Below are 9,293 nucleotides of genomic sequence, written 5' to 3'. Positions count from 1 at the left end.
TCTTCTCAATGACTTTTTGCTTTCTTCATGTATGATGTTCTTGATGTTATCCTACAACTCTTCTGGTCTTTGGTCTTTAGTGTTTAATGTATCAAATCTGTTCTTCAGATGATCTCTAAATTCATGTGGGATATATTCAGGGTCATATTTTGAGTCTCGTGGACTTGTTTTCATTTTCTTCAGCTTCAGTTTGAATTTGCATTATGAGTAATTGATGGTCTGTTCCACAGTCTGCCGCTGGCCTTGTTTGCACTGATGATATTGAGCTTTTCCATCGTCTCTTTCTGCGGATGTAGCCAATTTGATTTCTATGTATTCCATCTGGTGAGGTCCATGTGTAGAGTCGTCTCTTATGCTGTTTAAAGAAGGTATTTGAAATGAACAAGTCATTGGTTTTGCAGAATTCTATCATGCGTTCTCCAGCATCATTTCTATCGCCAAGTCCATGTTTTCCAACTACTGATCCTTCCTCTTTGCTCCCAATCTTTGCATTCCAATCACCAGTAATGATCAATACATCTTGATTGCATGTTTCATCAATTTCAGATTGAAGAAGTTGGTTGAATTCTTCTATTTCATCCTCACTGGCTTTAGTGGTTGGTGCATAAATTTGAGTAATAGTGGTATTAACTGTAGGTACATGGATATTATCCTATCACAGACAGCATTGTGTACCTCATGACTGATCTCTATATGTTCTTTTTGACAATGAATGCAACACCATTCCTCTTCAATTTGTCATTTCTGGCATAGTAAACCATGTGGTCATCAGATTCAAAATGGCCAATACCAGTCCATTTCAGCTCACTAATGCCTAAGATATCAATACTAAACCCTATATAATGAATATTATCTACCCTGCACCACAGAAGGGATAGCATTGATACTTGATGTGAAGACTCCTCCCCTCATTGTTGGTATTTTGAGCTACTCTATCCATGAGTATGAGAATAGGTCAAGTTCATCAAATTGTAGCAATTATTCCCCATTTCCTTTATTAAAATTTTTTTTTTACTTTTTTATTATTATTATTATTTTTATCTTCCTCTATTCGAGTTCTGTTTATCAAGCCATTGAGGCTAGGTCAAATGGGTAGTTATGTATGTTTTCTGGTTTGAAAAAAAATCACAAAAGCAAAACCAAAAATTACATAAAAGTGAGAAATAGATTGACTTTTTATTTCCCAGAATATTTTCTCTGCTTTAACAAGAAAAAATAAATTAACAGTAGCAAATTTATTAGTTACTACTCCTTCTATGTAGAGTCCTGTTGTGGCACTGTAAGATAAGTAGCTAACTGCTAATTGAAAGGTTAGTGGTTTAAACCCATCAGTTGTTCCTTGGAAACCATATGCAGCAATGCTATGAGTCAAAACCAACTTGAAGGCATTTAACAACAACATTCCTTCTAAGTACTCAAAGGTTTTTGAGTGAAGTCAAATTGACACCACAAGACTAAAATGGAAAATGAACAAAAACAGTGTTCAAATTCTATCACTAAAGTCATTGGTATAGTGTGAGTCACTTCTATCCTTAATGTATGAGTAAAGAATACTGCCTAATTATAAAGGAGTAAAAACTATGGAGCTAGATCATTCAAAATAACATAAAAGATTATGTTGCATTGCTTGCATGCAATGAATCCATTAATTTGACTGCAAAGCCATACCATTTTTCTTAAAAGAAAATTTCTTGGCTTTATAGGCTAATCACTGGAGTGTTAACATAATAAGGTCAGTGTTTCCAACCCACCAGTTGTTCCTTGGAAGCCTTATGAAGGGTCACTGATTCAGAACCAATTTGATGGCTTTAACAATCACAACAACAAATAGATAAGGAGTCCGGTGACCCTGTATGATAAGCACGGGACTGAGAACCAGTAGGTTGGCAGCTGTTCGAGCCTACCAGCTGCTTTGCAAAAGAAAGATGCGGCTTTCTGCTCCCATAAAAACTTTTAAAGTCTTGTGAACCCTATACAGGGTTGCTGTGAGTCAGACAACACAGCAGCAACAATTAATGTTGGATGATACTCAGTCTGCTAGGCTCTTTTCAGGGTACACATTTATTTCCTGATTTAACCCTGTGTGCTGGCTCATATATGATGAGAGATTTGAATTTAGATGCTCTAAACCTCAACTCCTGCATATTCTTCTCTATTCACTACCACATTACATTAATTGGTAAGGCTTATGGTCACTGTCCTGGTGTGGCACTATGGGTTAATGCACCAGACTGTAAAGCCATTTGAACTGCAAGGTCGGCAGTTCAAACTCACTAGCTGCTCCTTAGAAACCCTATACAGGGTCGCTATGGGTCGGAATCGACTCGATGGCACTTAACAACAGCACAACAACATGATCACTGTAGTACCTTGCTTATCAAAAGAGAATTGTTTAATAAGCTCAAAACTTGAAAAGGCAATCAAAATAAAAAAAAGATATAAGAACAATACATGAACAGGAAAAAATATAAGCACTAATACATATGATATAGGAAAGCCCCTGGTATTTCTGTATGAATTCTGTTTGACAAATCTAATAAGGTAGATGAGTTATCCAGTTTCCCAGATCAAAAAATTTGGGATATGTACCAGTTTTATGACACTTTCCTCTGATTAACGCCTCTATTTGTGCATATAAGGGAACAGGGTCCCTAGAGTCATGTTTTTAATGACCATGCTCCAACCCCTGGCTAAAGCTGAATGAATGTGGGAGGCCAGTGTCATTTGATCCAAATTGTCTTACCAATTTCCTTATCCTAGAAGTCTACAGATAGGAGTCTACAAAGGCAACCAGTCTGTGCAAGTAACTAGAAGAGAAGGAAATATAATGAGAAGCAACATGTACACAAAAGCAGAGAAGGTAGAGGTATGGGGTTTACCAAGAATGCAGGAAGTAAGAGACCATTTGATGTCAAAACCAGGAGTAGCCTAAGTTTCTCTATCTTACTCTTGCTGTATTCCTGCCTTTTTATTGCTCAGATTTCCTGTTTCTTTTTATTTAAATAACTACATTGGTTTCTGTTATTTAGAACTAAATGACATTTAATTAAAACAAATATAATGACCCTAAGTCATCAAGAAGAGTCTGTCCACTTTACTTACTAGAGCAGAAAGCATATTATGGGAATGCAGATATATTAGTTTTTGGGGGGGGGGCGGAATTATGTGCCGTGGAGTTGATTCCAACTCATAGTGACCCTGTATATGTTTTCTGAGCCTGTAAATCTTTACCGGAGCAGAAAGCCTCATCTTCTGTGGAACTCTAATTATTGGCCTTGAGATTAGCAGCCCGACTCGTAACCATTACACTTAACAAAGCTCCTTCAGCTACATTAATAATTAGAGGAGGATATACATAAATGCTTCTTAGAAAAGAAGAAAAAGTTAAAATAAATTATCTCAAAGTTAGAAAATAAAAAGTATATATAATGCAAAGTAAGAAGAAGAAATTATAAAGGTAAAAGAAGAAAATAAGAAAGATAAAGCCATTAAATTGGCCAATTTTTAGACAAGTTTAGCAAAACTGATGAACTAAAAAGGAACACTGTGGTTGTTGTTAAGTGCCGTCGAGTTGCTTTTGACTCATAGCGACCTGCATAGGGTTTCCAAGGAGTAGCTGGTATATTTGAACTGCTGACCCTGTAGTTTACAATCCAGTACTGCTCCTATGGTGCCACACAAACAAGACATAAATTGCTAGTATTAGATATACAAAAGAGACCAATACTATAACTCAATCTGGACATTAAAAAGTACTTAGGACCCAATTCTCACTTGGGTTTGACTTACAGCCACCCGGGAGAAGATGGCTGTCCCAGCAGTGACCAGGCTCTCCTGTGCGGTGCTTCAGTCCATCTGTGGTCAGGCTGTTTGCCAAGCTTGTGAGGCCACTGTTCCAATACATTAGTATAGATGGTTGATAGGCCACTGCCCTTTACTCTGGTGCAGTTAAGTAGAATAAGTTGGATTGAGTAGAAAAGGAGTTGTTCAAAGTAGCACAACTTTTGACGGACCCCAAAGTGGCTCTTGTTATTCTGAATCCCCATGTAAAGCATTCCATTAAAATGAAAAGCATAATGACATCACAGCAAAAGAGAGACTTTCTTCCCTCACATGCAACCTGATCAGTTTACTTGCTGAAAATGGTCATTTGAACAACACCCTAGGTGTCGTTTCTGCCCTTTCCAACTATCATGAGTGTCCACCGTGAAGAAGTTCCTTGTACAGGTACCACTGCAACTTCCTTAGACAGTGCTTCTCTTTCTGAATTAAAACTGTAAAGCTTACTAAGTCACGGTCCGGTGTTGAAGTTGGAGGTTAAGACTGATCCCTCAATCATGAGTTGAATGATTGTCTGCATTGGAGAGAAATATGTGGGTCTGTATGCAAAGTTCAAGATTCAGAAACTGAGCAAGGTCATGCGGGAGACTATGTGAGAGTGTTGATCGTCTATCAGAAGTGAAAATTTAAATTCTCTTTTTTAAATGTTTTATTGTGAATTATTTGATAGTTTACATGGGAGAACATTCGTTTTGCATTCATTCTATCATATATCATTTCATTGCCATGGTTACAATCCCCTCCATGCATCATCAGCCATCCAAAGGGCATACCCTGCAAGCCTTCTCTCACCCCCCCCCGCCCCCGCCCCCCCCACCCCCCCCCCCCCCCCGGTTGTCAACACACAGCCCCTCTCCCTCTCTGGATCTCAAGTCCCCAGCTGCTCCATCGCTCCACGTCATCGTCTCTGCCTGTATCTCAGGCATCACTGCTTCTCTAGGTAGGGTCCCCCTCTCTGCTTTTCTCCATTGATGGTCCTAGGGACTTCCGCTCTTAGATTGAAAAGTTAATCATGCCCCTCCTTGCTATAAAATGTCTACCTTTACATTTCCCACCCTCACAATCAGTCCTGATAACAATTATTCACTATTGTGTCATAAGAGACCTATCTCTGTTTTATTTCATCAGCCCTGCCTAGACGGATTGGATACTTCTCGCTGGAGATTCTACTTTCCTCCATGCCCTCTGGATCTAGGTTCCCTCTTGAAAACTTGTAAGCTAGTCACTTCTTGCCTTTGTAGCCGCCCCCCCCCCCCAATTTTGGAAAGCCAGTGTCCAAGTTGCCCATCCCTATCTACTCTGTGTGTGGAGGGGGTGGGAAAATTTAAATTCTTAAACTTGGAGCATTAATAAAATGCCTCCTAAACAACAACAAAAAAGGTAATTAGGAGATATTATGAACAATTTCCACCACTCATTTGTCAATTTAGCCTTGTGTGTTACTGTGGTGCTGGAAACTATGCCGCCAGTATTTCAAATACCAGTAGAGTTACTCATGGTTGACAGGTTCCAGTGGAGCTTCCAGAATACAACAGATGGAAAACAGGACCTGACGATCTATACTTCTACTTGAAGTAAGCAAAAGGTCATTAAAAAGAGAGGAAAGAAAGAAAAGACCAAAATGGATGTCAGAAGAGACTTTGAAAGTTCCCTTCCAGCATAGACTGCTAAAACAAATGGAGGAAATGTGGAAGTAAAAGAGTTGAATAGAACATTTCAAAGGATAGCTCCAGAAGACACAAGAAAGTATTAAAATGAAATATGCAGATACCAAAAGGAAACAGCATACTCAGCATTTCTCAAGCTGAAAGAATGAAGAAAAAAAATCAAATCTCAACTTGTAATATTGAAAGATTCTATGGGCAAAATATTGAATGATGCAGAAAATATCAAAAGAGTCACTGTACCAAAAAGAAATGGTCCATGTTCAACCATTTTAAGAGATAGCTTATGATCAAGAACTGATGGTACTGAAGAAGTCCAAGCTGCATTGAAGATAATGGCAAAAAAATAAAATTCTCAGAATTCGTGGAACAGAACTGGAATGCTTTAGCAAACTGACGTAGTATAGGAGGTACTCACTATGACCCAAAATTTGGAAGACAGCTGACTGACCAATTGATGGGAAGAGATCCATATTTGTGCTCATTCTAAAGAGAAGTGACCCAAAAGTCTTCAGAAATCATTGCACAATATAATTAATGCTGTTAAATGCCATCGAGTTGGTTCTGACTCATAGTGACTCTGTATAGGGTTTCTGAAGAGCAACTGGTGAGCATGAACCCCAAGATCTATGGTTCCAAATTGACCTTGCAGTCCAGCGCGTTAACCTACAGTGCCACACCATGCAAGTGTTACTTTCCTGAAGATAATTTAAAATGTCTGCAACTGCAAATCATTAGAGAACTGCTAAAATTGAAGCTAGATTTAGAAGAGGATGTGGAACTAAGGATATTATTGCTGATGTTAGGTAGATCTTGTCTGAAAGCAGAGAACAACAGAAAGATGTTTACTTGTGCTTTATTGACTATGCAAAGACTTTTGACTGTGTGGATCATAGCAAACTATGAAAAACATCGCAGAGAATGAGTATTCTGGAACACTTCATTGTTTTTTAGAGCAGCCTTTTGAAATTTTTTGTTTAGCTCTTTACTTCCCCATTTCTTCCAGTTGCTTTTGTATCTTTAAGTTCAAGAGCAAGTTTCAGAGTTTCTTCCTTTTCTTTTTTATCATGACCATTGTTTGCTTCCAGTCATTACTATCAAATGCTTCAAATCTGTTCTTCAGGTGATCTCTAAATTCAGGTGGGATATACTCAAGATAATATTTTGGCTCTTGTGAACTTGTTTTAATTTTCTTCAGCTTCAGCCTGAACTTTCATATAAGCTGGTCTGTTCCACTGCCAGTTCCTGGCCTTGATTTGGCTGATAATATTGAGCTTCTCTATCATCTCTTCCTACAGGTATAGTCAGTTTGATTCTTTTGTATTCTATTTGGTGAGGTCCATGTGTGTGGTAGCTGTGTGCCATGGAGGCAGTTCTGACTCATAGTGACCCTGCATAGAGTTTCTGAGGCTGTAAGTCTTTACCAGCACAGAAAGCTTCATTTTTCTCCTGCGGAACAACTGGTAGTTTTGAACTGCTGACCTTGAGGTTAGTAGCCCAAGTTGAAACCACCATGCTACCAGAGCTCCTTGTGTGTCTTCACCCTTTATGTGGTTTAAAAGATATTTGCAATGAATAAATTGTTGGTCTTGCAGAATTCTGTTATGCAATCTCCAGTATCGTTTCTATCACCAAGGGCTTATTTTCCACCTACTGATTCTTTTTCTTTGTTTTCAAGTGTCATTATCCATTCACCAGTAATTATTGATGCAACTTGATCACATGCTTGATCAATTTCAGACTGACAAATCTGGTAGAATTGATTTCCTCATCAATGGCTTGAGTTGTTAATGTATAAATATGAATTAATAGTGGTATTAATTAGTCTTTCTTGTAGGTATATGAATATTATCCCATCACACACAGCATTATACTTCAAAATCTTGAAATCCTTTTTTTGACAGTGAATGCAGTTTCATTGTTGTCATTTCTTACATATAATCTATGTATTTGTCCAATTCAGAATGGCTTGTACCCGTCCATTCATCTCACTAATGCCTTACGATATCCTTGTACTTAGTTTCACTTTTGATGACTTCCAGTTTTCCTAGATTCATACTTTGTACATTCCAAGTTCTGATTATTAATGTATGCTTGCTGCTGTTTCTTCCTATTTTGAGTTTTGACCTATTAGCAAATAAAGATCCTGAAAGCTTTGCTCATTCAAGTCATTAAGGTCAACTTTGAGAAGGCAACTCTTCCACATTTGTGTTTTGAGTGCCTTGCAACTTTCGGGTCTCATCTTCTGGCACAACATCTAACAGTGTTCTGCTGCTGTTAATAAAGTTTTCTGTGCCTAATCATTCATAGCCATGAACACCTGACAGTACCGAGGACATACAGGTGTGGACATTCATTTTTTTGGTATCTGTCCATTGTTCAGTGGTCTCTCACTGACTGCACACCTCCATTCTGGTAACCAGAGGGGATACCCGAGCAAATGGATGCCCCACCCCTACCCCTGGAGGGTTTTACTACACATGGGCGGAGATCATCTCGAAATTTAAAGTGACAATTTGAACATAAAACCAAATGGCCACCAGTCATTTGTTTGTTGTACTGTGGTGGCTTGTGAGTTGCTGTGATTCTGAGGGCTATGACACCAGTGTTTTAGATAACCAGCAGGGTCACCCATGGTGGACAGGTTTCAGATGAGCTTCCAGACAAAGACAGACTAGGAAGAAAGAGTAACGAACTACTTCTGAACCTTTAGTCACTGAAAACCTTATGAATAGCAGAGAAACACTGTAAGATATAGTACTGGAAAATGAATCACAGGAAGGGAGCAGGATAACTAGTGCTCCTTTCAAGAGATTGCAGTCACTATCAAGCCTCAACTTTCATTATTGAAAGATTCTCTAGGCAAATTATTGAATAATGCAGAAAGCATCAAGAGAAGGAATACACAGAGTCTCTGTATCAAAAGGAAATGGTTAATGTTCAACAATCAACCCAGTACAGTGAGGAGACAAGTGTGTTCCTTGAACTGAAGAATTATGCATTCCGGTTGGAAGTATGAGCAGCTGCATCTGTGAGCAAAATTCCAGTTCATCAAATTGTAGCAGTTGATACTTGCTCACAATATCAAACATCTTGATATTCGCCTGGTCTGGTTCTGGTCACAACTCAGCCCTAGCTTTCCAAACTAAGTCAAATGGGAATCAGCTGCAAGTTTTGGAGTTCACCCACACCTCCCTGTACTTCAAACCAGCTGCCCCCTTCACTCTCAGCTGTAGTCCCCAGGGACTAGGTCAATGCCCAGGGGCTTAAGAGTTCACAAACTCCCTAAACATCAGGCCAGCCAGCTTCCCCTCTCCTTTTATCTGAAAGTCAATGGGTACCAATAGAACATATCCAAACAGCCTGTTGTCTTTATTGCTGCATTTCTCCCAGTTCCACTCACATGTAGACCTAGGTGGTCACCAGGGAGCATATGGCTTGCCAGTTCCCTTAACTTTTTAAGTCCTAGAAGGGCATTTTCTCTGATAGGCCAATTTCCTTACCTTGGTGTCTCTGAAACTCAAAAAAAATGCCAAACTGAGTTTTTTCTCTGCTTACGTATCAGTCATGAATCTCCTGTTCTCTCAGAAGTTCTGTGGTGGTCTGTATGTCTTTAAAAATGCTAATGTCAAGGAAAGAGACCCAGGATAAGCAAAGCACTGCTGAGGAAGAATAAGGTTGGAGGCCTCTCACTTCCCGACTTCAAAATTTACTACATGGCTACAGTGGTCAAAACAGCTTGGTACTGGTACAATGAAAGATACATAGATCAATGGAACAGAATTGAGA

At 39.0% G+C, this 9,293-nt stretch overlaps 1 protein-coding gene and 1 pseudogene across 4 annotated transcripts in view; both read left to right on the top strand.

Annotated features, from left to right (window-relative positions):
- The window catches only part of CSNK1G3 (casein kinase 1, gamma 3), a 145,554-nt gene that overhangs the window by 38,764 nt on the left and 97,497 nt on the right, over nucleotides 1-9,293 (top strand). The window lies entirely within an intron of this gene.
- LOC102825154 lies at nucleotides 2,869-4,436 on the top strand (annotated as a pseudogene).

The sequence above is a fragment of the Chrysochloris asiatica genome, unplaced genomic scaffold (assembly GCF_000296735.1).
Source record: "Chrysochloris asiatica unplaced genomic scaffold, ChrAsi1.0 scaffold00171, whole genome shotgun sequence".
NCBI lineage: Eukaryota > Metazoa > Chordata > Mammalia > Afrosoricida > Chrysochloridae > Chrysochloris > Chrysochloris asiatica.
This window is presented reverse-complemented; position numbering and strand designations above follow the sequence as displayed.